Genomic DNA, 27,111 nt, shown 5'->3' with positions numbered 1-27,111 from the left:
ATTGTACGGAATAATAATAACAACTGTAAAACATAAGAGAAGGGCCTGATAATAAATACAATACACAATAGACTAGAACCCTTAGAATATAATAATATGAACATTTTCATTATTAGTATGATTGTAGTTTGGATGATATATTAATGCAAGTTGATAACATATTTTACAGAAAATGGGTTTAAGGAATTGTGTCAAAAAACTAAAAGAATAGCTTTAGGGACCATTGCTGCATTTTTCCAGACCAATGTATAGCCCACTTTTCTTTTAAATTATGTTTAAAACAAAATTGAGGAAGCAGTGGTTAGTTCTGAATCAAACATATTGACCCCCTCACTCAATCTGTAAGTCCTGCAGCAAACATTGGAATATGAATAGATATTTGCACAGACTGGTATTAATGTCCCAATTAAATAACCAAATGCCATTTTTGTTGTTTCAAATGTGCCCAACATCTTACCAGTATGTCCTTTTAGTATGTCACAAAGGTTCCCTAATTCGTTTTACAAATGTTCCCTGTATGATATGTATGTTCCCTAAGCATGTGACGAATGTTCCATAGTTTATGTTACAGATGTGCCCTAGCACGTCTCTCTCTCTCTCTCTCTCTCTCTCTCTCTCTCTCTCTCTCTCTCTCAATTCAGTGCATTTGTATTGTCAAAGCAATAAACAATATCATTATAAATCACAATAAGATGTAATATAGTGCAGAAAAACAAAATGTAATAAAATGTGATCTTTAATACACACAAATATGTATGGCTGGTCGGAAGCGTCTTGGACTCGGGTTCCTCTTCATTACTTATAACGCTTTTGCCTTTTGTTAAAGCTTTCCATGGAGGGGAACGTGGATGAGTTTGTACCATTCTTGGGAGGCTCTGCCTTGTTGGGGCGGAGCTGTGATCCAGGTGAACAGCAGATCGGGCAGAGCTGGGCATGTGGGCGGAGGAAGAGGAAGGCCGGTCAAGCAAATAAGCTTGCTAAGGTACGCAGCAGCAGCAAACAGCCCCCCCATCCAGCCAGCCAGGCAGTCTGGCTGGCAGTGACTGGGTGGTTGACAGACGGCAAGCAACGGAATGCACGTGCTCTGTGATGTCATAGCAGTCAGCTCAGAGAGAGGTTCGTGATGTCATCGCTGAGCTGGCTGGCTCTGTGTCTTGCTGGCTGTGTGTGTGTGTGAGAGAGAGAGAGATAGAGTGTGTGTGTGTGTGTGTGTGTGTGTGTGTGTGTGTGTGTGTGAGAGACAGAGAGAGAGAGAGATTTTTTGAATATTAACACCTTTATTTTACTAAAGAAATAGTAACAAAACATTTAAAACAAACTAGAAACACCTAAAAAACATTAAAAAAACACAGCCTATTCTAAAAACCCTCAATAAAAAGCACTACACACATGCTACCAATAAAATATTCAAGTGAATTAAACCAGTTGGTTTAAATGTCCAAATTCAATGGCACAGAGGGCCGCCCCGACCCCCCACATCTGCAGAAAAGTGTCCAGGTCTCCCGTCAGGCTGTAGAAATTGTAATCCAGTCGCACTCTGGAGCTTACGAGAGACCTGAAGAGGGAGAGTGCATACTGTTGCTGCTGCGCTCAGTCTGACTTCTCCTACTGCTCAGGATTAGCCAGCTTAGCCTGCCCCACTAGAAGGTTTGCTAACTGACAAACATGTCATTGGCGCTGCTTGTACTGGACTCCCAAAATAAACAAAGTGCGTGAGATAAGGAGGCCCAGCTGCTTGAACAGGCTCTCCAGTGCAGTGAACAGCAGCTCTAATCTAGGGCAGTGGCAGAAACAGTGAAAAAGAGTCTCTCTCTCCCCGCAGTAGGGGCAGGTGTCGCTCACTCTGGGGTCCAGTGTATGTGCAATAGAGTTTGTTGCGATGACGCCATGCAGAGGCCATGCAGAAGCGGGGGCTTGTTCAGGCTCCTCCATGCCGGGCAGGCATCTTCCCCCAGAGCCAGGTGCTCCCTCCAGGGGGTGTCAGGGAGGGGCTGCAGCTGCTGATGGTGCAGCTCCCTCACACTGAGCTGATTGAGCTCCTGACGATGAGCTGTGGAGACAGGCACACTACACAGACTATGAGGCGACAGTAGGCGGCCTGATGAGCTAGGGGGGACTGAGAGACACAGACAAACAAGGGGAAAGACAGTGTCAGGGTCCTTGGGCCAGCAGTGCTGCGTGAGAGCCTGGAAAAGCCGCTCCACAGCGCCTATGGGAAGGGCGTTCTGTACTGCCCAGAGAAATCTGGTTACGACTCTCAGTGACCTCATACCCAGCCTGGCAGCCAGGCTGTCGGCACCAACCCACTGTCCCCTGTTAAAATCCAACAAATCCCTCAGCCGGATCACGTCGACCTTAAGCAGGACTGACCTGAGGCTGCTGGAGAGCAGGAGTGGACAGCTAAAACCGGGGTTCCAGAGCAGTGGCTCCTCTAACAGCCAATACAGACTACTGCCCCCCAGCTCCCTACCCAGGGAGAAGCGCTGCCACACCTCTAAAACAGTACTATAAAAAACAGGCAGGGACGGAAGTATATTGGGACGTGTCTTAAGTAAAAACATGTGTCTGTCATAACAAGTGTCCAGGGCGGGAGACACAGGGGATCTGGAGGGTACAGGAGCCTCTGAGCTGCCTGCAGCCGAAAGGCACTCAGCCTGCTTAACAGATCTACCAACCCCTGTCCCCCCTCCTGGAGCGGCAGGTACAGCACTGCTTTGCGCACCCAAGGCAGCCCGTCCCAGAAGAAATCCAGGAGCAGAGTCTGTATCTGGGACACCAGGGCCGGTGGGGGGTCCAGACAGTCATAAGTGTGCCAGAGCATGGAGGCCACCAAGTTATTAATAACAATTGCTCTCCCCCTGAGGGAGAGCTGGGGCAGCAGCAAGTGCCATGCCCTCAACCGGCCCTGTACCCTCTCCAGGCCAGCCCAGTTATCCTGCGTCTCCCCCAAAGTCACACCCAGCACCCGAGGGCCTGAGAGAGACCACTGCAGCCCCGCAGGGAGGGCAGGGGGGGCAGAACCCTCCCACACCCCAACCAGATGAGCGCTGCTCTTGCCCCAGTTGACCCTGCCTGAGGAGGCCCTGCTGAACTCCTCCAGACACTCCCACAATGACCTGGATGTCTCGCAGGCCAGACTGTGTCTCAGCAGCATAGGCCGACACCCTGACCGCTAGCTCTGGGTGACAAGGCATGGACAGCCCGGCTTGCAACTGCCTCAGCCTGTGCAGCAGGGGCTCGATAGAAAGGAAGTATAGCATCCCTGACAGACTGCAGCCCTGTCTGATGCCTCCATGGATGGGGATAGGCTCACTCAGGCCACCATTGATCTTCAGCACACTGAACACACGACAGTACAGCAGCTGAATAAATTCTACGAACCGTGGGTCGACACCAACTGCTCTCAGCACCTGAAACAGGCACTGCGGCCGGATGATGTCTCTGAGCCGCTTAGCCAGAGCCTTATACAGGATCTTATAGTCCTGACACAGCAGCGCCACTGGCCTCAAGTTCACAATTGAGGACAGATTCCCCTTCTTGGGCAGCAGGGTCAGAACAACTGTACGACAGCTAATGGGCAGCAGCCCAGCTCACAGGCCCTCCTACAGCACTGAGAGCAGGTGAGCCCATCCAGCCCCGGTGCCCAGCCCTTATTGAGCTCTTGCATTGCGCAGGTCAGCTCTGCCAGGGTTAGTGGGGCCTCTAACCCCTTGACCCCATCCTGTGGGACCTTAGGCAGACCCTACAGAAACTGCTGCTGCTGCTCCAGGCTGCCCGGCTCTGAGGAGTACAGCTCCCTACAGAACTATGTGGCATGACTACCCATCTCTTGCCCATCCTGCAGCACGCGGCCCTCAGCCGTCCTCAGGCAGAGCATCACCCTGCTCTGCTGCCGCCTGCATTCCAGCCCAAAGAAGAACTTGATGGGCGCATCCATCTGTGTCAGGCTCTGGAACTGCGAGCGCGCCATTGCTCCTCGAGCCCACGTCCTTAGCAGCTCTGACAATGCCTGCTGCATAGCTTTGAGGTCCTCTAATGCCCCCGAATCTCCAGCATCCAAGGCTCGGTGGAGCACCTGAATCTCTCCTTCTAACTCCTTCATAGATTCATTCAAGCTGTCAGTCCTATGCTCAGTGTACTTCTGGCAGAAGAGCCTGGTCTTAACCTTGCCAATGTCCCACCACTGTCTCAGGGAGGCAAACCTAGGGCGCTCTGATCTCCATCTCTGCCAAAAGAAAAGAAAAGAATTGCAAAAAATCCTGTCCTGCAGCAAGCTATTATTGAAAAGCCAGTAGGCACTGCGCAGCCGGACAGGAGGCAGGGTGACACTCACAGTGATGAGACAGTGGTCAGTGGTCAGGTGGGGGTGATATGGCAGCCACCGATCAGATTGACTTGATGTCTAAAGTTATAAAATCTATCCAGCCTGGCTAGGGACATAATGCTAGAACCCGGCCTCACCCAGGTGTACTGTATCACCTTTGGGTTGGCATTCCTCCAGACATCGACCAGATTGTGCAACTGTGTATTACCTTCCAGCTGTTTTGCTGACTGTGGACTGGGCTCCAAATGATTCCTATCTAATCTATAGTCCACAGTACAGTTCCAATCACCCCCCCAAAACCAGGATCTCCTCAGCCCCACAGTCTGCTAGCGCTTTGCTGAGCACCGAATACACTGACAGTCTGTCTCTCACAGCATTGGGGGCATGGATATTAATAAACACAAAGGTCCTTCCCCCGCTCTCAGCCTTTACCATCAACAATCTTCCACCAACAAACTCTGTTTTCTTAAAATAATCCATTTTAAAAGTGTGTGAAAATAAAATCCCCACTCCCCCACTCACACTAGACCCTTGGCTAAACACACTCTCTCCTTTCCACTCCCGCTGCCACTCACACTCATTCACACTGTCTGCGTGCATCTCTTGTACAAATAAAAATTGAGACATAAAAAAACATACTATTAACCATTATCATTAGATTGCAAAGCAGTCCTGACAACACTCTTTCCACTTCTTTAACCTGTAGCACTCCGGCTCACTAAACTCCGCGAGTGCCACATCCTGCAGGATCACTTGTGCAGATGCCAGGAACTGCTTTGCATTAGGGAAGAAGTTTTCTAAAACTATGTTCCTCTTCCCCTTGGTCTCTCTTAAAAAATCCTTAATGCTTTTAGCACTGTATCCCGCAGTGTCAGTGGAGACGGGCTCGCCCTGGGAGTCAGCGATGTCCCCCTCAGCAGCGCTGTCCGAGTCTGCCCTCTCCACAGCCGCAGCACTGCACTCAGACTCCTGGCGCCGCAGCCGGTCGGCCACCTTGGGTTGAGACGGCAGGTTCCCCCAGACAGACTCCCCTGACTGCGAGTCCCGCCGCACCACAGCCCCCACACCGCCTCCGGGATCCTCCTCACCAGCCGTCCTCGCAATATTCGCCTTTTTAGACAACTGTATCAACGGCCTCAGAAGACGGGGCAGACTGCTTCTGCTGTCTTTTCCTGGGCACTTTAAACCCATCATCACTGGCTAAGTGTTCAGTCTTGGTGGCGGCCGCATCAGCAGTAACAGCAGCTCCCTCCTCGGCTAACTGATCACGGGGCTGCTCTGCATTCTCACTGCTAGCAGCTTCCCCGCTAGGCTCCCCTACTCTGTCCCCACCGAGGCCAGTAGCGTTTGCCACCGCCTCCCCCTCATCGCTCCCCCGGCCGGCAGAGCCGACACCAGACGGCTCTGCCTGCTCCTCACCTTCCTCTCGCCCGGCCGCCGGAGCCTCTCCCTGAGGGCAAGAGCGACTGATGTGCCCCTGCGCCCTACACCTGAAACACCTCATGGTATCAGTTGACACGAACACCACCTACACTAACCTCTCGATCTTAAACTTCAGAGACAGGCTTAACTCATCAGCGCCGTCCGCCAGCACCATGAAACCCTGTCTGCGGTAAGAGAGGACGTGTTTCAGCTCCGGGGCGCTGCAGCCCAGCAGCACCCTCCTAATGGTGCAGGTGAGCCGGCCATAGCGACTCAGATCCCCCGCCAGCAGATCGTTGCTCAGGAAGGGGGGCACATTGGAAGTAACCACCTTTACAGCCGGGGTGGCCAGAGGGAGCGTGGGCAGGAAGGTCCCCTTCACTGTGACCCCCTCCTCCATCACATCCTTCACCAGCGCCTCAGAATTCAGGAAAACCACAATGCCCTTATTCATTCGCGCCGCAGAGACGATGTTCTGGAAGCCGACCTTCCTTCCGATCTCCATCGCACAGTCCTCTACCGACACCTACTCCTGGGACACGAGTATAAACCCATGCTTTCGGGTCAGCGTTTCGTAATTAAATGAAGGGGGGGGTCTCCCCGCCCGCAACGCCATGCTGATCTAAATCGAAAAACAACCCCCTAAACCCGAATCGTTTAAAACAAACAAACGATTAAAAGTATCTACAAAAAAACATGAAAAGGAAAGAAAAAGAGTAGTAAAAAAAAAAAACACACACACTCTCTCCAAACAAACCTCCCACCACCACTGACTCCCCCCATAAACTCCCAGCATGCAGAGAGAGAGAGAGAGAGAGAGAGAGAGAGAGAGAGAGAGAGTGTGTGTGTGTGTGTGTGAGAGTGGGTGTGTGGGTGGCTGTGTTAGTGCCTGTCTGTCTGTCTTCTGTGTCTGTCTGTCTCTGTTTCTGTCTCTCTCTCTGTCTCTCTTTCTCTCAATTCAGTGCATTTGTATTGTCAAAGCAATTGGACATTCAAACATACATTTATACATACATACATACATACATACATACATACATACATACAGACATATATATGGAAAAGAAACAATACAATTATAAATCACAATAAGATGTAATAAAGTACAGGAAAACAAAATGTAATGAAATGTGATCTTTAATACACACAAATATGTATAGCTGGTCGGGTTCCTCTTCATGGAGGGGAACGTGGATGAGTTTGTACCATTCTTGGGAGGCTCTGCCTTGTTGGGGTTTTGCTGTGATCCAGGTGAACAGCTGATTGGGCATAGGTGGGCATGTGGGCGGAGGAGGAGGAAGGCTGGTCAAGCAAATAAGCTTGCTAAGGTACGCAGCAGCAGCAAACAGCCCCCCCATCCAGCCAGCCAGGCAGTCTGGCTGGCAGTGACTGGGTGGTTGACAGACGGCAAGCAACGGAATGCACGTGCTCTGTGATGTCATAGCAGTCAGCTCAGAGAGAGGTTCGTGATGTCATCGCTGAGCTGGCTGGCTCTGTGTCTTGCTGGCTGTGTGTGTGTGTGAGAGAGAGAGAGATAGAGTGTGTGTGTGTGTGTGTGTGTGAGTGGGTGGGTGGGTGGCTGTGTTAGTGTCTGTCTGTCTGCCTGTCTTTCTGTCTCTCTCTGTAGTTTTCAATGTATGTGCCATTCAGTAGCGTTCATGTAACAGATGTGTCCTATGCAGTGGTAGGGTCAATAAAATGTCAGTAAAACTTTATTTTAGCAATTATGGAGGAAGAAATGGAAATAGAGGGTCCTCACTAAGTATCTAATTGACCAACAATGTTTAAAATTAGGTCTTGCGAAGCTGCAGAAAAATGTGTGTTCATACAACAGCTGCTAAAGTCTGATTTTGAAGACTCTGTATAGGCCTTGGGATCAGTTCTTCTGAACATGTACCGGTGTAGATTGGACTTCAATAGGAGGAAGTGACACAATAAAGACATATATGAGCCGTGCAGGCGGACAGTCTTAGTGCCCACGCAGGCTCTTCATTGGGGAAATCATTGACTGAACACATTTTTTTTGAAAATTTGTTTTCCTGAGGTATCTGGGAATCATTATTGAAATCAATTAAAATGCTTATTTTCTAAAAATATATTTTATTAGGAAAATATCTTAACTTATTAACTCAAATAATGGAGCGAAATATGTGTATAAATAGTAATAATACATGTCAATAAATATAACTTGAATTGTGTAGTAATAAATTAGGAAAAGGAGAAAGAACAGTTGTTAGGATACAGAGTGATGTTTTCAGAGGGTCTGAGCGATGTTGATGAAGGTTTGAGGACGTTGACAAGGGGTTTAAGAGTCGATGAGGCTTGGGAAGCTGTAAAAAGGGAGTTTGGTATGTGTGAAAGAAATGTGCTGCCACTTTCAGCACAAGAGTTTTGATGGCGATTGAATGGAATATGAGGGAAAATAAGGAAGTTACTTAAGGTATAACTTAATGTAAAAAAAATAAATAATTGAATGAGATATAGTTTAAAATCTAAAGTCATGAAAGTGTATGGAAATAATGCTTTCCCAAACAGAAATACCCTATTAATCAGGAAGGGATTCACCCCCCCAAACAAAAAAAAAAACCTAACAAAAAAAAAAAGGGGGGTGGGGTTGGGGCAGTGAAAGTGTCTGTGAGGTCAACTATGATCATTTACCTAACAACTATTAACTTTGTTGTTGAAAGAGCTGCTGTAATAATTATTAAAATAGTCTTAGATATATAAGTCAGATAAAAGCAAAGAGATAAGCGCATTGTTTTGAAAGTTTGACAGCTCCACACAAGAAAGAGTATTTACACTAGGTAGTAAAGTTGATTCAGTAACACAGGAGATATGATGCTGCTGACGACAACTGAGTGCTGTACTGAAATAATCTGTGAAAATTTGGGATCAAGATTATTATTATGAATTGTCCCTTTACTGGAAACCTCATAGATTGTGTGAATGTCAACTACTGTCCATGTGATAGAGATGCCTTTTATAAGGAGGATCTCTGATGTGGTGCGAACCACACATTGTGTCTTCAGATGACCAATCTATTCCACATGGCAGATATGCACATTATGAATCGTGTCCTGAAGGAATCGATGTCTGACCCGTGGTGGCAGAGGTGCATATGGAGAAGACGCTGGTGTTCTCATTGAGACACAGTAGGCCGAGGGCGCGGCTTTAAAGACAGCCTCACGGCATCTTGAACAGACCAATGTTGAGGTCCACAACGCTGAAGTGATGCTTGACTTAATGGAGAAATAAGTTAAAATACTGAAATTAAAGGTTGTCCAGATTATAGGAATCTGCAATACATTGTGAAAACAGCACAGATGACATCTGCAGTAGCATATATTCTTGTATTGGTAGTTTATAATGTACTTTTGGTGGAGATGTCAAATTACTCAAATGAATAGAATAAGAGTCATGAAGTAAGAATAAGTCCATTGCCCTTCTCTTGAGAGGTATGGAATGTACAATGTTTATCAATTAAAATGCATCAGAAATATATGTGAATAACTGAATTTGTAAAAATAACATGTTTGCTGACTTTTGTATTCCTTCAGATGCAAAACAATGTATGTATTATGTAACTGGGGATTGACCTTTATGACCTGGGGCAGGATGAAATATAATTTGAGATACACAGTAAAGCTCCAGGAAATTGTAGGTAGCCACTGCAATTTCCATAAAAGAGCTCAATATTCAATCAGGTGTAGTTATGACATAATTGTTTGCCCGACCAGGCAAATAAAAATACATTCCTATCCCCTGATTATTTGAATACCTCGCTGTACATACATACACACCTCGTAGGTGGCAGGTTGGGATAAATGGGAGCTGAACACGCAGCACTATACCACCTGCCCCTCCGGAGGAAGAAATTATTGTAACTGACAAACACGATTATTTTGGCTTTATTTCGCTTCATTTCTATTGCCAAAAAGGAGGGAATGAAGACTCTGTAAAGGAAGTTGAAGAAAGTGTTTTGTGATAATTATATAATGTTTTATATTATTACTAGCATTAGAAGTAGTTTTGTATATACACTGAGCAGATTAGATTTAGCAGGACAAGTAAAGGGTCAACAAGGTTGGTTTGTTAGAAACTCCTGTCAGTAATGAAAGATTACACAGTGCCGAAATAGCCTACAGCTGTCTGCTGAGAATTTGTTTATGACTGAATTGTTTCTCCAGATAGGGAGGAATTGTTTTTGTTAAAGAGCGATTGACAATAGGTAAATGATGACCGTGGGATCGCATCTTCCTAGTGCACATCAAAGACGGACATCTGCTTTTGATCCATCACCTCTTCACGGGAGGACAGATCATAAACGGAGCCGGACCTGTATCTTCTGATTGGATGAACAGCCATAAGATGTTATGTCATTTTTCCTATAAAGTTGTACTCATGTCTGTAAACATTAAGTCTCACTGAAGGAATTATTCCTGACGTGGGGCTTCCGAATGGCTCGATTAAAGTTCTGTTTGCTTTATCTCCGCGACTTCTCCACTTATTTCTGACACGGTTCTACAGGGTGAATGTGGAGTCCATTGTTCCGGAATTAAAACAGTTTGTTAACTCGGCACAAGCTCTGTTGCGGGGCTCTGCGGAGCTTGAGAATCCGGAAAGGTTTAGATTGAGAATACTAGAAAAAAAACTAGAAAACAGTGTTGCCCTGGAGGGCCTGAACAACGGAAAGGCTCCAGGACTGGACGGGCTGCTGGTGGAGTTCTTATAAGACTCTGTGGCCAGTACTGGGGATGGACTTACTCAGTGTGTGTGAAGAGGGTGTGCTGGACGGTGAGCTGCCATTGAGCTGCAGGAGGGCAGTACTTACACTGCTCCCTAAAAAGGGTGATTTATGTTAAATCTCCAACTGGAGACCTGTGTCATTGTTGTGCTGTGACTTTAAGATCTTGTCAAAGGCCCTTGCCAACCGTCTCAATCCAGTTATGGGATCCCTAGTGCACCCAGATCAGACTTATTGTGTCCCACAGCACTCTATATTTGATCATATTTTTTTGGCGAGGTACCTGATGTCGGCATCCAGGTTGTTTGGCTTTCAAGCAGGTTTGATCTCCTCGGATCAAGAAAAAGCATTTGATCGTGTGGATCATACGTATTTGTTCCATAACTTGAAAGCTTTTGGTTTGGGCCCTAATTTCTTGGCACTTATTAAATGTTTGTATAATAATGTTTTTAGTGTGTTAAAAATCAATGGCGGGTTGAGTACCCCATTTCCAGTGCAGAGAGGGATTAGACAAGGCTGCTTGCTATCGGGAATGCTGTATTCCTTGTCCATAGAGCCTCTCTTGCACACGCTGAGGACTGTGTTGACTGGTCTGAGCATCCCGTCCTGCAGTGTGGTGTGTGTTCGGTTGTGTGCATATGCAGATGATGTGTGTGTGTGTGTGTGTGTGGTGGGGGACTGGGACGTTGTGCTTTTGGAAGAGAGCCTAGAGAGATATGGGCAGGTGTCATCAGCAAGAGTTAATTGGATGAAGAGCAGTGCGGTGCTGCTCTGGGAGTTGGGGGGCGGCAGCCCCTGGGTTTGCAAGCTGGGCTGCAGTGGAGTAGTGGGGAGTTAAAGTGTCTGGGGGTGTTCCTGGGGGGAGACAAAGCAAAGCAGAGGAACTGGCAGAGGATAGAGGAGCAAGTACAGGAGAGGTTGGGGCGCTGGCGATGGCTGCTCCCCCAGCTCTCGTACAGAGGGAGGGTGCTGGTCATTAATAATCTGGTGGCTTCAATGCTGTGGCACAGGCTAGTGTGTGGAGCCACCAGCAGGTGTGCTCACCAGACTCCAGAGGATCCTGCTCCATTTCTTTTGGGACGGACTGCACTGGATCAGGCAGAGTGTTGTTTTTCTGCAAGTAGCAGAAGGTGGGCAGGGACTTTTAGACCTGACCAGCAGGGTGGCAGTGTTCAGGTTACAGACAGTTCGGAAGCTGCTGTTCTCAGAGGCTGTAGCTGGACAGGCAGTTGTTTGTGACAGACATGTCTCAGTTGGATCTCAGAGGGGTTCCACTTTTTTACCGTAGTGTTTTGAAAGCGTGGTGGCTAGTGCGGGTGCGAAGAGACATGGAGAGGTTGGGGGCTTATTGGCTTTTGAGAGAGCCGTTGCTGTGTAACCCTGCACTGCGGCTCCCTGTGTTGGAGTCTCAGGGCTTGCACAGCAGGCTGGATAAGGCTGGTGTGACCAGGCTGGGGCAGGTTGTGATGGGGAGGGGGGGTGGCTGGATGAGTGTGGAGGCCTTGGCAGGAAGGCTGCAGGTGGACTCAGTGTGAGTGGTAGGGGTGTTGCTGTCTCAGTAGAGTGTGGCCCTGCAGGAGTAGGGGCTGGGTGTACAGGGGGAGGTTTGGATGGGCAGCAATGAATCCGATAGACAGAGGCTTTTCATTGAGCTGAAGCTTTCCCCTTCCATGTGACTCAGGCAGGATAGGGCAGATCTGAATTTAAAGATGAAGGAAGTCTCCGATGTTGTTTTCTCTAGTGCTAATAATAAGACGCTGTATCAATTTGTATTGAAAACGACTCATTTTGCACAGTTAAAAGATGTCCTTGATTCACCCTGGAGAGGGAAGCTGCTATTTGAGAGTGCAGTTTGCCCAGCTTGGGGAACCCTGTATACAGCCCCCCTGAATAAGAGAGCTGGGGATTTACACTGGCACTTAGCAGTGAATTCCTTTCTGTCCATTATTGATCATGATGTGACTGATGCCTGTGTGTTTTGTGGTCAAACGAAAACTGTTGCTCACCGTTATTCAGACTGTAATAGATTACAACCTTTATTTCTATGGTTGAAAGTTCTTTTTTCAACTCTCATTCTGTTTTTCTCCAAGGGTGTTTGTGTTCGGTATAGGTGCTATTGTTCAACTGAAAGTCAAGGTCAAGTTAACCAATTTTTTGATAGGGCAAAAAGAGTAGGAAACGGAAATTGAGTGGCCATGTGTTTTGTGAGGTTTTGACTGTTTTTAAAATTAGTGTAGCTGTTCAAATCACTGTCGATTATGAATACCACAAAACAATGTGTAGTGTGGATCAGTTTGAGAAGGTATGGTGCCTTGATAGGGTTCTCTGCCTGGTTGGGAATGAGGGTTTGGTTTTAAATATATAAAGAGTGATGTCTGTTCTGTTTTTATGGTAATTGGATGGTTGTTTAACAGCTGCATTTTTTCGAGGCTGCATTGTTTTTATTATTTAATGCTTTTTGTAGATTTTGTGTGTTGAATGATGCACTTTTGTAATAAAGTACATTTTAAAGTTTAAAAAAGTATCTCTCTCTCTGTCTCTCTGTCTCTGTCTCTCGCTCTGTAGATGCATCATAGGGAACATATGTAACAATCTCTCTTTTTGTTTACCAAAAATGTGAATGAACGTATTCCAAGTGGGTTTTGCCTTGGTTGGAAACGTTTTAAGATTATTAATGAAGTGTAAAGTGGATTTGTCTCAATTCTCCATAGTTTTCAATGTATGTGCCATTCAGTAGCATTCATGTTACAGATGTGTCCTATGCAGTGGTAGGGTCAATACAATGTCAGTAAAACTTTATTTTAGCATTTATGGAGGAAGAAATGCAAATAGAGGGTCCTCACTAATTATCTAATTTATCAACAACGTTTAAAATTAGGTCTTGCGAAGCTGCAGAAAATGCTGTATACTCGTATGTGTGTTCAAACACCAGCTGCTAAAGTCTGATAGCTGTTGAAGACTCTGTATAGGACATTGAAGAAAGTGTTTTGTGATAATTATATAATGTTTTATATTAATACTAGCATTAGAAGTAGTTTTGTTTACAAACTGAGCAGATTAGATTCAGCAGGACAAGTAAAGGGTCAACAAGGTTGGTTTGTTAGAAACTCCTGTCAGTAATGAAAGATTACACAGTGCCGAAATAGCCTACAGCTGTCTGCTGAGAATTTGTTTATGACTTAATCATTTCTCCAGATAGGGAGGAATTGTTTTTGTTAAAGAGCGATTGACAATAGGTAAAATGATGACCGTGGGATCGCATCTTCCTAGTGTACATCAAAGACAGACATTTGCTTTGGATCCATCACCTCTTCACGGGAGGACAGATTGTAAACGGACCCGGACCTGTATCTTCTGATTGGATGAACGGCCATAAGATGTTATGTAATTTTTCCAAAAAAGCTGTACTCATGTCTGTAAATATTAAGTCTCACTGAAGGAATTATTCCTGACGTGGGGCTTCCGAGCGGCTCGATTAAAGTACTGTTTGCTTTATCTCCGCGACTTCTCCACTTATTTCTAAGACGGTTCAACACACACAGCCAGCAAGACACACAGAGCTAGCCAGCTCAGCGATGACATCACGAACCTCTCTCTGAGCTGACTGCTATGACATCACAGAGCACGTGCATTCCGTTGCTTGCCGTCTGTCAACCTCTCAGTCACTGCCAGCCAGACTGCCTGGCTGGCTGGATGGGGGGGCTGTTTGCTGCTGCTGCGTACCTTAGCAAGCTTATTTGCTTTCCTCCTCCTTCGCCCACATGCCCACCTATGCCCGATCTACTGTTCACCTGGATCACAGCTCTATCCCAACAAGGCAGAGCCTCCCAGGAATGGTACAAACTCATCCACGTTCCCCTCCATGGAAAGCTTTAGCAAAAGGCAAAAGCATTATAAGTAATGAAAAGGAACCCGAGTCCAAGACGCTTCCAACCAGCCATACATATTTGTGTGTATTAAAGATCACATTTTATTACATTTTGTTTTTCTGTACTTTATTACATCTTATTGTGATTTTTAATGATATTGTCTATTTTCCATATGTATGTATGTATGTATGTATGTATGTATGTTTGCATGTCCAATTGCTTTGACAATACAAATGCACTGAATTGAGAGAGAGAGAGAGAGAGAGAGAGAGAGAGAGAGAGAGAGAGAGAGAGAGAGAGCGAGAGAAGTGCTAGGGCAAATCTGTAACATAAACTAGGGAACATTCGTCACATGCTTAGGGAACATTCATAACATACAGGGAACATTTGTAAAACGATTTAGGGAACATCTGTGTCATACTAAAAATACATACTGGTAAGATGTTGGGCACATTTGAAACAACAAAAATGGCATTTGGTTATTTATTAGGGACATTTATACCAGTCTGTGCAAATATCTATGCATATTCCAATATTTGCTGCAGGATTTACAGATTGAGTGAGGGGGTCAATATGTTTGATTCAGAACTAACTACTGCTTCCTCAATTTTGTTTTAAACATAATTTAAAAGAAAAGTGGGCTATACATTGGTCTGGAAAAAAGGAGCAGTGGTCCCTAAGACAATTCTTTTAGTTTTTTGACACAATTCCTAAAACCCATTTTCTGTAAAATATGTTATCAACTTGCATTAATAGATCATCCAAACTACAATCATACTGTAAGAGAATTTGAATGCTTGGTTTTTCAGTCAATCTAAATAAATAGTTGAACTGAAAACTCATAGGTCAATTGGTTTCTCTTTGTTAGATTCTTTTTAGAGGGAAGATGTGGTCAAGTCACAGATGTGCAATAATAATTTATTTTGACAAAAATAGGAAACTAATATCAATCAATTATATTACTGAAAATAATTCTGCTGGATTACAGTAAGAAACAGATAATACCCATTTTCTTCTTTCTCCTCACAGTACAGCTTATAGGCCAGTCTGGTCAGGCAGAAAGCAGTGTGTCTCTCTCTGTCTCCCTCCAGCTCTCTCTTGTGTCTCGTTGCAGGATGAAGAAGTTAAGAGAACTCAAATTCTCTTTGTTTACCCTTTTATAAGGTTTCCTTCCAACCAATAGCATTTTGCCACCACTACTGACTTATGTGTCTTATGCTAAAGTAATCTAGAAGTGGGGGGTCATTTCAAATTTGGCTAAGAGCCAATCAGAGGACAGGTCCCTTTTGGTCTCTGGTCATAAAGATAGGGTTACCAGGGCTACCAGGGGCTACCAGGGAGGAGATCTGTTTCCTCTACCAAACCAGATGGTATAAAATTTCCCATAGAAAAATACATTCTAACAAATAATATCTTACAGTACAAAACAGGGATTAAATTAAGTATTTTAACCACAAAGTATTGGCTACAGTTATGATGCCTACTTCACTGTTCATATACATTCAGTTTCTGAGGTCTGGACCACTGCACAGTAGTCCCTGGAGTTGTAGTCCAGACCACTGCAAAATTCGTGCTGAAGTGATCTGGAACACCACGCAATGGCCGAAGGACCACTGCAAACTTGGATTTCAATGTTTTTGTGTAATCCATTTTGTAATAGCACCTACCATGTTCCTTTGTGGTGAGCTGGTTAATTCTAATCTGGGAAAACCACAATCCTGCAGGTTTAATAAGTCTCTCTACACATCAGTCCCTGAGTACCTTCAACCAATGGTCATTTTGACCAATTAAGCCCAAGAATTGAGTCAATTAAGTTGTCAAGGACTACCCAGTAAAGACGTGAACTCACGACTAGGTCACACTGTGAGCTCTCCAGAGCAGATATTACACTGAGCTCAGTGTGAGCTCACTTAGCGCTTTTCCACCGACATGGTGCCGGTACTGGAGCCAGAGCCGCTGCTCGGCCTGGGATCCAGCTGATCTTCTTGTGAACCGGCCCGCTTTTCCACCGGTTTTAGAATCGAACGCTGACGTCACTGGATGTGGGCGTTCCCAAGCGTGGAGTAGAAGTGGAGAAACACAGCAATAATAATCAGCACCGAGTCGACTGCGTCTTTAACTTCACAATCGAACTCATTCCGCGTCTATGGCAAATCGTAACCCTAATGTTACAAATGTTCCCTAAATATGTGTTTTGCAGAATACACAAGCAAATGTTATGGAATATCAGCATTTTATCGACACACATAATAGAACTTATTGTTCTTTAACATTGATGAGAATAATTCACATGAATTAACTTACTGTTGAAGATGTAACCCTTACCCAGTGGCTAACCCTAACTCTATGTTACAAATTTTCCCTAAACACTTATTTTGCAAGATCAATGAAAAAACTTTAGGAATTTGACACTTTTAAAGATACACATAGGTAATACCAAAGTGCTTTAACAATGCCAAAAATAATAATGCGTTTATCTTTAATAGTGAAGATATTGTATAGATGTATATCTTTCATATACACAAATAGAAAAAATGGTTTCCAAACTGAATACAGAACTGAAACTTTCAGACAATCCATGAAAAATGGAATGTAATTATTTACACTTCTTAACAATTCTATATATCAATTATATTCATACCCCTAACCCAAACACTAAGCCTAACTTTAAGTTAAAAATGTTCCCTAAACACTTATTTTGCAGGATCAATAAAAAACTTTCAGGATTTTTTAAACTTTTACTGACACACATAGTGAAAAGAGATGTGTTATAACTTTAACGTAAATAATAATCTGAATATCTTTAGTTGTTTTGACATTATTAAGATATAATGCATCTTTCACATAGGGAACATTTGTAACATGATAGGAAAAACAAACAAATTATGTAACTTTGAAAATATTCAATATCACAGCGTACAATTTGTCAGGCTTCATGAAAATGGAATTTATGACATACTCTGTAAAAATCAAGCCAACAGCATTTGTTTTTCACGAGAGAAAAAATATGAGCTGGTGTATAAACACACATACGATTATACAGCATTTCTTGCAGCTTCGCAAGACCTAATTTCAAATGTTGTTGGTAAATTATATAATTAGTGAGGACCATCTATTTGCATTTGTTCCCCTCTATAATTGTTAAAATAAAGTTTTACTGACATTTTATTGACCCTACCACTGCATAGGACACATCTGTAACATGAACGCTACTGAATGGCACATACATTGAAAACTACTGAGAATTGAGACAAATCCACTTTACACTTAATCTTAATAATCTTAAAACGTTTCCAACCAAGGCAAAACCCACTTGAAATACGTTAATTCACATTTTTGGTAACAAAAAGAGAGATTGTTACATATGTTCCCTATGATGCATCTACAGAGCGAGAGACAGAGAGAGAGAGAGAGAGAGAGGGAGACAGAGAGAGACAGACAGACAGACAGACAAACACTAACACAGCCACCCACCCACCCACTCACACACACACACACACACAGCCAGCAAGACACACAGAGCCAGCCAGCTCAGCGATGACATCACGAACCTCTCTCTGAGCTGACTGCTATGACATCACAGAGCACGTGCATTCCGTTGCTTGCCATCTGTCAACCACTCAGTCACTGCCAGCCAGACTGCCTGGCTGGCTGGATGGGGGGGCTGTTTGCTGCTGCTGTGTACCTTAGCAAGCTTATTTGCTTGACCGGCCTTCCTCCTCCTCGGCCCACATGCCCACCTATGCCCGATCTGCTGTTCACCTGGATCACAGCAAAACCCCAACAAGGCAGAGCCTCCCAAGAATGGTACAAACTCATCCACGTTCCCCTCCATGGAAAGCTTTAACAAAAGGCAAAAGCATTATAAGAGGAACCCGAGTCCAAGACGCTTCCGACAAGCCATACATATTTCTGTGTATTAAAGATCACATTTTATTACATTTTGTTTTTCTGTACTTTATTACATCTTATTGTGATTTATAATTGTATTGTTTATTTTCCATATATATGTATGTATGTATGTATGTTTGCATGTCCAATTGCTTTCACAATACAAATGCACTGAATTGAGAGAGAGAGAGAGAATGAGAGAGAGAGAGAAATGTGTGCAAATATCTATGCATATTCCAATGTTTGCTGCAGGACTTACAGATTGAGTGAGGGGGTCAATATGTTTGATTCAGAACTAACCACTGCTTCCTCAATTTTGTATTTGACTAGAAGTGAAGAAACACAGCAATAATAATCAGCCCCGAGGCGACTGTGTTTCTAAACCCTATTTAACATCACAATCAAACTCATTCCACGTCTACACACAGCACAGATACATTGTAAAAACCAAACAAAAAACACGAAATCACATGTAGAAAACCAGAAACGAACATACAGGTATACGAGTATGCTAAGATCAGCCTTTTATTTGTATTTATTTGTATTGATGCATTAAGGGATTTACACCGATTTGCTATTTCAGACACTTTCACTGTATTGACTAAAAAACAGGATTGGTTCACATGCATTCGTCACCATGCACACAGTTCACATTTTCATTCATTTTGTGGCGTATCTTTACTTTTATTCTTATTTAAAAAACAATTGGCTAGCCTATTGATTATGGATGCGACTGTTTTGTTGGTTTTTGCGGCACAATTGTGGGCAGATCAATAAACTGTTGGACCATCTCAGGTGATGTTAATGCTTTGATGGGATATTGTGCTTATTGATGAAGTCTGTGATGAAGGTCTAAAATCACTGTTGCATTGTCCCTGTTGCCAGACACACAGCAATGCTCCTATGTTTTGAAAGTCACCCTGGATAAGAGCGTCTGCTAACAAATACATAATAATAATAATAATAATAATAATAATAATAATAATAATAATAATAATAATAATAATAATACATTGTCGGAACTGCTGGCGTGTGATCGCTCGCAAAGCGCATCACTGTAACAGATCTTACTGTGTATTTGATCTTCTCTTACTGTAGAATATGTATGTTTTGTGTAACTCGCCCTGTGGTAAGAAAATGAATTTATTCATGCACAAACCAACCCGGGACACATGACTCGTAGGGGCACTGGATTCAGCGTGACACCGGACCAGATAATGACCATTTCATTAACAAACAACATATCTGTCCAATCTACACTCACCTAAAGGATTATTAGGAGCACCATACTAATACTGTGTTTGACCCCCTTTCGCCTTCAGAACTGCCTTAATTCTACATGGCATTGATTCAACAAGGTGCTGAAAGCATTCTTTAGAAATGTTGGCCCATATTGATAGGATAGCATCTTGCAGTTGATGGAGATTTGTGGGATGCACATCCAGGGCACATCCAGGAGGTGCTGAATGTCCTCTATGTAAATTAGATAGTCAACTCAGTCTAATTTACATGGGAACATTTGTGTTGCCCAAAATGGTGCATTATGGAAGTTGCATGCAGTTTCTGTGTTTTTTTTTCCCTCTCTACATAATGGAAAACCTGCATAATTTCTTATTCCAGACTCTTCTCTTTCAAAAATAATTGCTTATTTACAATAATTAGAACAGAAATAACTATTTAGAAGAATTATAGCTTTTTAAATAATTATGTAATTACATACTGTGTATATATAATTATCACTTATAAAATTTGGTAAATGTTAAATAGAAGATTTAATGTAAAGGTTTTTAAATGTCATCTTTACTTAAAGAGGAAACCGATATGAATGTGTGCAGCGCATACTCTTGAGAGTACAGTATAGGAGCGTACAGTACACCAGACTGACGGATAACAGTAATGGCTGTTATGTTTTTTGATTGGATAACAGAATTTATTTAAATATAAGCAATGGACAGTTCCTTTGTAGCCACTGGTAGCCTCTGGTAGCCCCTGGTAACCTTGTCTGTATGTCCAGAAGACCAATAGGGACCTGTCCTCTTATCGGTTCCTAGCCAAATTCGAAGGGACCCCCACTTCATAATTACATTATCATAAAGCACCCAAGTCATGGTGGTGGCAAAATGCTGTTGGTTGGAAGGAAACCTTATAAAAGGGAAAACAAAGAGAATTTGAGTTCTCTTAACTTCTTAATCCTGCAACGAGACACAAGAGAGAGCTGGAGGGAGACAGAGAGAGACACACTGCTTCCTGCCTGACCAGACTGGCCTATAAGCTGTACTGTGAGGAGAAAGAAGAAAATGGGTATTATCTGTTTCTTACTGTAATCCAGCAGAAGCTTAATATTACTTATTTTCAGTAATATAATTGAATGATATTAGTTTCCTATTTTTGTCAAAATAAATGATTATTGCACATCTGTGACTTGACCACATCTTCCCTCTAAAAAGAATCTTAAAATAGAAACCAATTGACCTATGAGTTTTCAGTTCAACTATTTATTTAGATTGACTGAAAAAACGAGCATTCAAAATTCTCTTACAATTGTTTATTAACAATTATTATTGCTCAGTTATTTGGCTTCACGGCTGTGCTGTCACCACCGTTGTTATTATTGTCTGTGTCTATTTGTGTTATTAGTTATTATCTTTGATAGCTAATCCGACTCTGTTCCGTCCGCGCTCCGGGGCTCCGGTGTGCTTTGGTTTCGGCTACAAATTGCACACTTTCAAAATAATAGTTCTGTTTATTGTAGCGTAAGGTACACTTATAAATTTCAATTCAAGAAGTGAATTTATAGTATCACCTTATCACGAATCCTGGAATCTTGTAGAACTCAATTTCTGTAATAATTGGATGCAGACTCCAATTCCAAAGATATAAATTGTCAAATTTATTCAAAAACAAAGACTAAATGTAGCACTACACTAATTATACAAAAGGGCAAAACTAATTAACATTCATCTCTAGATCAACAACTCAAAGACAAATCACTTCCTTGACCAAATCAAAGACCATGTAATCGCATATGATATCACACAAATGGTTAAACAAAAAAGGTTATAAACACATTGACCACAATACCGGTTAGTAAGACGAAGGTGAGTCTCTCATTAGTATTGTTAGTCAGACATTAAATAACTACGCAGGATAGTATTTATGTCAGGTAACTTCTCGTTATGTATATATCAGTCTCATTAACGTAGGTGCCGAGAAAGATCCTATCATTACTTGTTACCACAATTTCCCATAACTGATTACTATTCAATTATTAAGGATAGGCAGGGCCACCTATAATCTGGTGTCTATTAACTTGTGTCAATTTCAGACTAAACAGTTAAACAGGAATGAGAAGATATTTCTCGGCGTTGACAGATTTTATTTCTAAAATTATCAACAAAACAGTTTAATGCAACACACATTTATATTGAAGAAAACTAAATTATATTACACATTCTAGAGTTATGAATCACAGATTAACATTTCTAATTTATTTCTCAAATGTCATGAATCATGAACTCCAAACTGTTAAACTTATCTGAACTTCGTCGCAGAGAGGCCTCTCTGGCTTCGGGCTCAGATAACAGCACACGGCACGAGGTCCGTGTGGTTTGGAACAAAGGCAGTCCGGTTCGGCTTTGTCCAAGAACTTCCACTCAGTCGATGCACCTGGAAGTTGGGGTTTCTCGAATGTAGAGTCTTTTCCAAACCGATTTTCCACTGGTTTGAAGGCTCCAAGGTTGTGCACAAAATCTTCTTTGTAAGCAGGGTTTCCACCATAGTTACTTGAAGACAAAGTCTTTGAGGAAAGCAGGGCCCTGTTTGTTCCAAGTATCGAGTTTCTTAAGCCTCAGTAGCTATTTAAATGACTGACACTTTCGTATACAGTCGACTTAGTCAATTGTCCAGCTGTAAAAACTCCACTGATCAGGTGGGCACAGGCGGGCAGCGCAGTCTGTAAAGTTCTTTATTTAATAAAGTCCTTTAAAAGAATTCTTCGTACGGCTCAATCTCCTTCTCCCAGTTTAACTCTTCTGTTGCCGGCAAAGACTTAGTTGGTTTCTGGTTCTGGTTCTGGCAACAGAGCTACAGGTTGAGCTGTGGCAGCGAGTTTCTGGTTCAGGTGAGAGAGAGAGAGAGAGAGAGAGAGAGAGAGAGAGAGAGAGAGAGAGAGAGAGAGAGAGAGAGTGTGCTGTTCTGTATACGCCTGTCAGATCAATAGGTGATTGGTTCTTGAGTTTGTGAGATTGGATTTCCAGTTCAAAGAGTTATATTACCTACAGGCCCACTTCTCCAGACATCCCACAGCAGGATTCCAAACTATTTGGCCTATTTGTGGTGCCATCCTCCCCAAAACTGTCACTTTGATGTAAACCAGTTCCAAGCTGATGAGTTATGAAAATCTGATAACTTTGGGGGGAGAGGTCAGTGCTTCAGCTCAGAGCTAAAATGCTCTTATAAAAATACACCCAACATAATGCTACAGTGTTTATTAATATCTATGCCCCCAATGCTGTGAGAGACAGACTGTCAGTGTTTTCGGTGCTCAGCAAAGCGCTAGCAGACTGTGGGGCTGAGGAGAGCCTGGTTTTGGGGGGGTGATTGGAACTGTACTGTGGACTATAGATTAGATAGGAATCATTTGGAGCCCAGTCCACAGTCGGCAAAACAGCTGGAAGGTAATACACAGTTGCACAATCTGGTCGATGTCTGGAGGAATGCCAACCCAAAGGTGAAACAGTACACCTGGGTGAGGCCGGGTTCCAGCATTATGTCGCTAGCCAGGCTGGATAGATTTTATACCTTTAGACATCATGTCAATCTGATCGGTGGCTTCCATATCACCCCCACCTGACCACTGACCACTGTCTCATCACTGTGAGTGTCACCCTGCCTCCTGTCCGGCTGCGCAGTGCCTACTGGCTTTTCAATAATAGCTTGCTGCAGGACATGATTTTTTGTAATTCTTTTCTTTTCTTTTGGCAGAGATCAGAGCGCCCTAGGTTTGCCTCCCTGAGACAGTGGTGGGACATTGGCAAGGTTAAGACCAGGCTCTTCTGCCAGAAGTACACTGAGCATAGGACTGACAGCTTGAATGAATCTATGAAGGAGTTAGAAGGAGAGATTCAGGTGCTCCACCGAGCCTTGGACTCTGGAGATTCGGGGGCATTAGAGGACCTCAAAGCAGGGTGATGCTCTGCCTGAGGACGGCTGAGGGCCGCGTGCTGCAGGATGGGCAAGAGATGTGTAGTCATGGCGCCCAGTTCTATAGGGAGCTGTACTCCGCAGAGCCGGGCAGCCTGGAGCAGCAGCAGCAGTTTCTGCAGGGTCTGCCTAAGTTCCCACAGGATGGGGTCAAGGGGCTGGAGGCCCTTCTAAATCTGGCAGAGCTGACCTGCGCAATGCAAGAGCTCAATAAGGGCTGGGCACCGAGGCTGGATAAGCTCACTGTGGAGTTTTTCTCAGAGTTTTGGACTGAGCTGGGCCCGGACCTGCTCTCAGTGCTGCAGGAGGGACTGTAAGCTGGGCTGCTGCCCATTAGCTGTCGTAGAGCTATTCTGACCCTGCTGCCCAAGAAGGGGAATCTGTCCTCCATTGTGAACTGGAGGCCAGTGGCGCTGCTGTGTCAGGACTATAAGATCCTGTCTAAGGCTCTGGCTAAGCGGCTCAGAGACATCATGCCGGCCGCAGTGCCTGTTTCAGGTGCTGAGAGCAGTTGGTGTCGGCCCGCGGTTCGTAGAATTTATTCAGCTGCTGTACTGTCATGTGTTTATTGTGCTGAAGATCAATGGTGGCCTGAGTGAGCCTATCCCCATCCATTGAGACATCAGACAGGGCTGCAGTCTGTCAGGGATGCTATACTCCCTTTCTATCGAGCCCCTGCTGCACAGGCTGCTAGCCGGGCTGTCCATCCCTTGTCACCCAAGGGTGTTGGCCTATGCTGCTGAGACACACAGTCTGGCCAGCGAGACGTCCAGGTCATTGTGGGAGTGTCTGGAGGAGTTCAGCAGGGCCTCCTCCCTCAGCCAGGGTCAACTGGGGCAAGAGCAGCGCTCATCTGGTTGGGGTGTGGGAGGTTTCGGCACCCCCTGCCCTCCCTGCGGGGCTGCAGTGGTCTCTCCCAGGCCCTCGGGTGCTGGGTGTGACTTTGGGGGAGACGCAGGAGAACTGGGCTGGCCTGCTGGAGAGGGTACAGGGCCGGTTGAGGGCATGGCGCTGGCTGCTGCCCCAGCTCTCCTTTAGGGGGAGAGCAATTGTTATTAATATCTTGGTGGCCTCCGCATGGAGCATTCTGGCACACTTATGCATGTCTGGACCCCCCTTCGGCCCTGGTGTCCCAGATACAGACCCTGCTCCTGGATTTCTTCTGGGACGGGCTGCACTGGGTGCGCAAAGCAGTGCTGTACCTGCCGCTCCAGGAGGGGGGACAGGGGTTGGTAGATCTGTTAAGCAGGCTGAGTACCTTTCGGCTGCAGGCAGCTCAGAGGCTCCTGTACCCTCAAGATCCCCAGTGTCTCCTGCCCTGGACACTTGTTATGACAGACACATGTTTTTAGATAAGACATGTCCCCATATACTTCTTTCCCTGCCTGTTTTTTATTGTACTGTTTTAGAGGTGTGGCAGTGCTTCTCCCTGGGTAGGGAGCTGGGTGGCAGCAGTCTGTATTGGCTGTTAGAGGAGCCACTGCTGTATAACCCCGGTTTTAGCTGTCCACTCCTGCTCTCCAGCAGCCTCAGGTCAGTCCTGCTTAAGGTCGACGTGATCCAGCTGAGGGATTTGTTGGATTTTAACAGGGGACAGTGGGTTGGTGCCGACAGCCTGGCTGCCAGGCTGGGTATGAGGTCACTGAGAGTCGTAACCAGATTTCTCTGGGCAGTACAGAACGCCCTTCCCATAGAGCGGCTTTTCCAGGCTCTCACGCAGCACTGCTGGCCCAAGGACCCTGACACCGTCGTTCCCCTTGTTTGTCTGTGTCTCTCAGTCCCCCCTAGCTCATCAGGCCGCCTTCTGTCGCCTCACAGTCTGTGTAGTGTGTCTGTCTCCACAGCTCAGCGTCAGCAGCTCTATCAGCTCAGTGTGAGGGAGCTGCACCATCGGCAGCTGCAGCCCCTCCCTGACACCCCCTGGAGGGAGCACCTGGCTCTGGGGGAAGATGCCTGCCCGGCCTGGAGGAGCCTGAACTAGCCCCCGCTTCTGCATGGCTTCTGCATGGCGTCATCGCAACAAACTCTTTTGCACATACACTGGACCCCAGAGTGAGCGACACCTGCCCCTACTGCGGGGAGAGAGAGACACTTTTTCACTGTTTCTGCCACTGCCCTAGATTAGAGCTGCTGTTCACTGCACTGGAGAGCCTGTTCAAGCAGCTGGGCCTCCTTTTCTCACGCTCTGTGTTAATTTTGGGAGTCCAGTACCAGCAGCGCCACAGACATGTTTGTCAGTTAGCAAACTTTCTAGTGGGGCAGGCTAAGCTGGCTATCCTGAGCAGTAGGAGAAGTCAGACTTAGCGGGTGCAGCAACAGTGTGCACTCTCCCTCTTCAGGTCTCTCGTAAGCTCCAGAGTGCGACTGGATTACAATTTCTACAGCCTGACGGGAGACCTGGACACTTTTCTGAGGTTTGTGGGGGGTCGGGGCGGCCCTCTGTGCCATTGACTTTGGACATTTAAACCAACAGGTTTAATTCACTTGAATATTTTATAGGTAGCACGTGTGTAGTGGTTTTTATTGAGCGTTTTTAGAATAGGTTGTGTTTTTATGTCGGGAGTTTTTTTCATGTCTTTTATGTGTTTCTAGTTTGTTTTAATTGTTTTTTTTAGTAAAATAAAGGTGTTAAAAATCAAAAAATCTCTCTCTCTCACACACACACACATACACACAGCAAGCAAGACACACAGAGCCAGCCAGCTCAGCGATGACATCACGAACCTCTCTCTGAGCTGACTGCTATGACATCACAGAGCACGTGCATTCCTTTGCTTGCCGTATGTCAACCACTCAGTCACTGCCAGCCAGACTGCCTGGCTGGCTGGATGGGGGGGCTGTTTGCTGCTGCTGTGTACCTTAGCAAGCTTATTTGCTTGACCGGCCTTCCTCCTCCTCCGCCCACATGCCCACCTATGCCCGATCTGCTGTTCACCTGGATCACAGCTCCGCCCCAACAAGGCAGAGCCTCCCAAGAATGGTACAAACTCATCCACGTTCCCCTCCATGGAAAGCTTTAGCAAAAGGCAATAGCGTTATAAGTAATGAAGAGGAACCCGAGTCCAAGACGCTTCCGACCAGCCATACATATTTGTGTGTATTAAAGATCACATTTTATTACATTTTGTTTTTCTGTACTTTATAACATCTTATTGTGATTTATAATGATATTGTTTATTTTCCATATGTATGTATGTATGTTTGTATGTATGTATGTATGTATGTATGTATGTTTGCATGTCCAATTGCTTTGACAATACAAATGCACTGAATTGAGAGAGAGAGAAAGAGAGAGAGAGAGAGGGAGAGAGAGAGAGAGAGAGAGAAGTGCTAGGGCACATCTGTAACATAAACTAGGGAACATTCATCACATGCTTAGGGAACATTCATATCATACAGGGAACATTTGTAAAACGAATTAAGGAACGTTGGTGACATACTAAAAGGACATATAATGGTAAGATGTTGGGCAAATTTGAAACAACAAAAATGGCATTTGGTTATTTATTAGGGACATTTATACCAGTCTGTGCAAATATCTATGCATATTCCAATGTTTGCTGCAGGACTTACAGATTGAGTGAGGGGGTCAATATGTTTGATTCAGAAGTAACCACTGCTTTCTCAATTTTGTTTTAAACATAATTTAAAAGAAAAGT

The 27,111-nt window shown here is 44.6% G+C and overlaps 3 non-coding genes and 1 pseudogene across 3 annotated transcripts; 1 reads left to right on the top strand and 3 right to left on the bottom strand.

The window, feature by feature from the left end:
- Positions 1 to 776: 776 nt before the first annotated feature.
- On the top strand, positions 777 to 891 carry LOC136751948 (U5 spliceosomal RNA). The gene has a single exon (XR_010817132.1). It is a non-coding gene; the product is annotated as a U5 spliceosomal RNA (small nuclear RNA).
- A 13,405-nt stretch (positions 892 to 14,296) lies between these two features.
- Positions 14,297 to 14,410, bottom strand: LOC136751963 (U5 spliceosomal RNA). Its single transcript, XR_010817146.1, has one exon. It is a non-coding gene; the product is annotated as a U5 spliceosomal RNA (small nuclear RNA).
- A 3,725-nt stretch (positions 14,411 to 18,135) lies between these two features.
- Positions 18,136 to 18,242, bottom strand: LOC136752096 (uncharacterized; annotated as a pseudogene).
- An 8,159-nt stretch (positions 18,243 to 26,401) lies between these two features.
- On the bottom strand, positions 26,402 to 26,516 carry LOC136751988 (U5 spliceosomal RNA). The gene has a single exon (XR_010817170.1). It is a non-coding gene; the product is annotated as a U5 spliceosomal RNA (small nuclear RNA).
- Between the last annotated feature and the right edge of the window lie 595 nt (positions 26,517 to 27,111).

The sequence above is a fragment of the Amia ocellicauda genome, chromosome 6 (genome assembly GCF_036373705.1).
Source record: "Amia ocellicauda isolate fAmiCal2 chromosome 6, fAmiCal2.hap1, whole genome shotgun sequence".
NCBI classification, from domain to species: Eukaryota; Metazoa; Chordata; class Actinopteri; order Amiiformes; family Amiidae; genus Amia; species Amia ocellicauda.
Note: the sequence above shows the minus strand (reverse complement) of the source record. Positions and strands in the feature narration are given on the sequence as shown.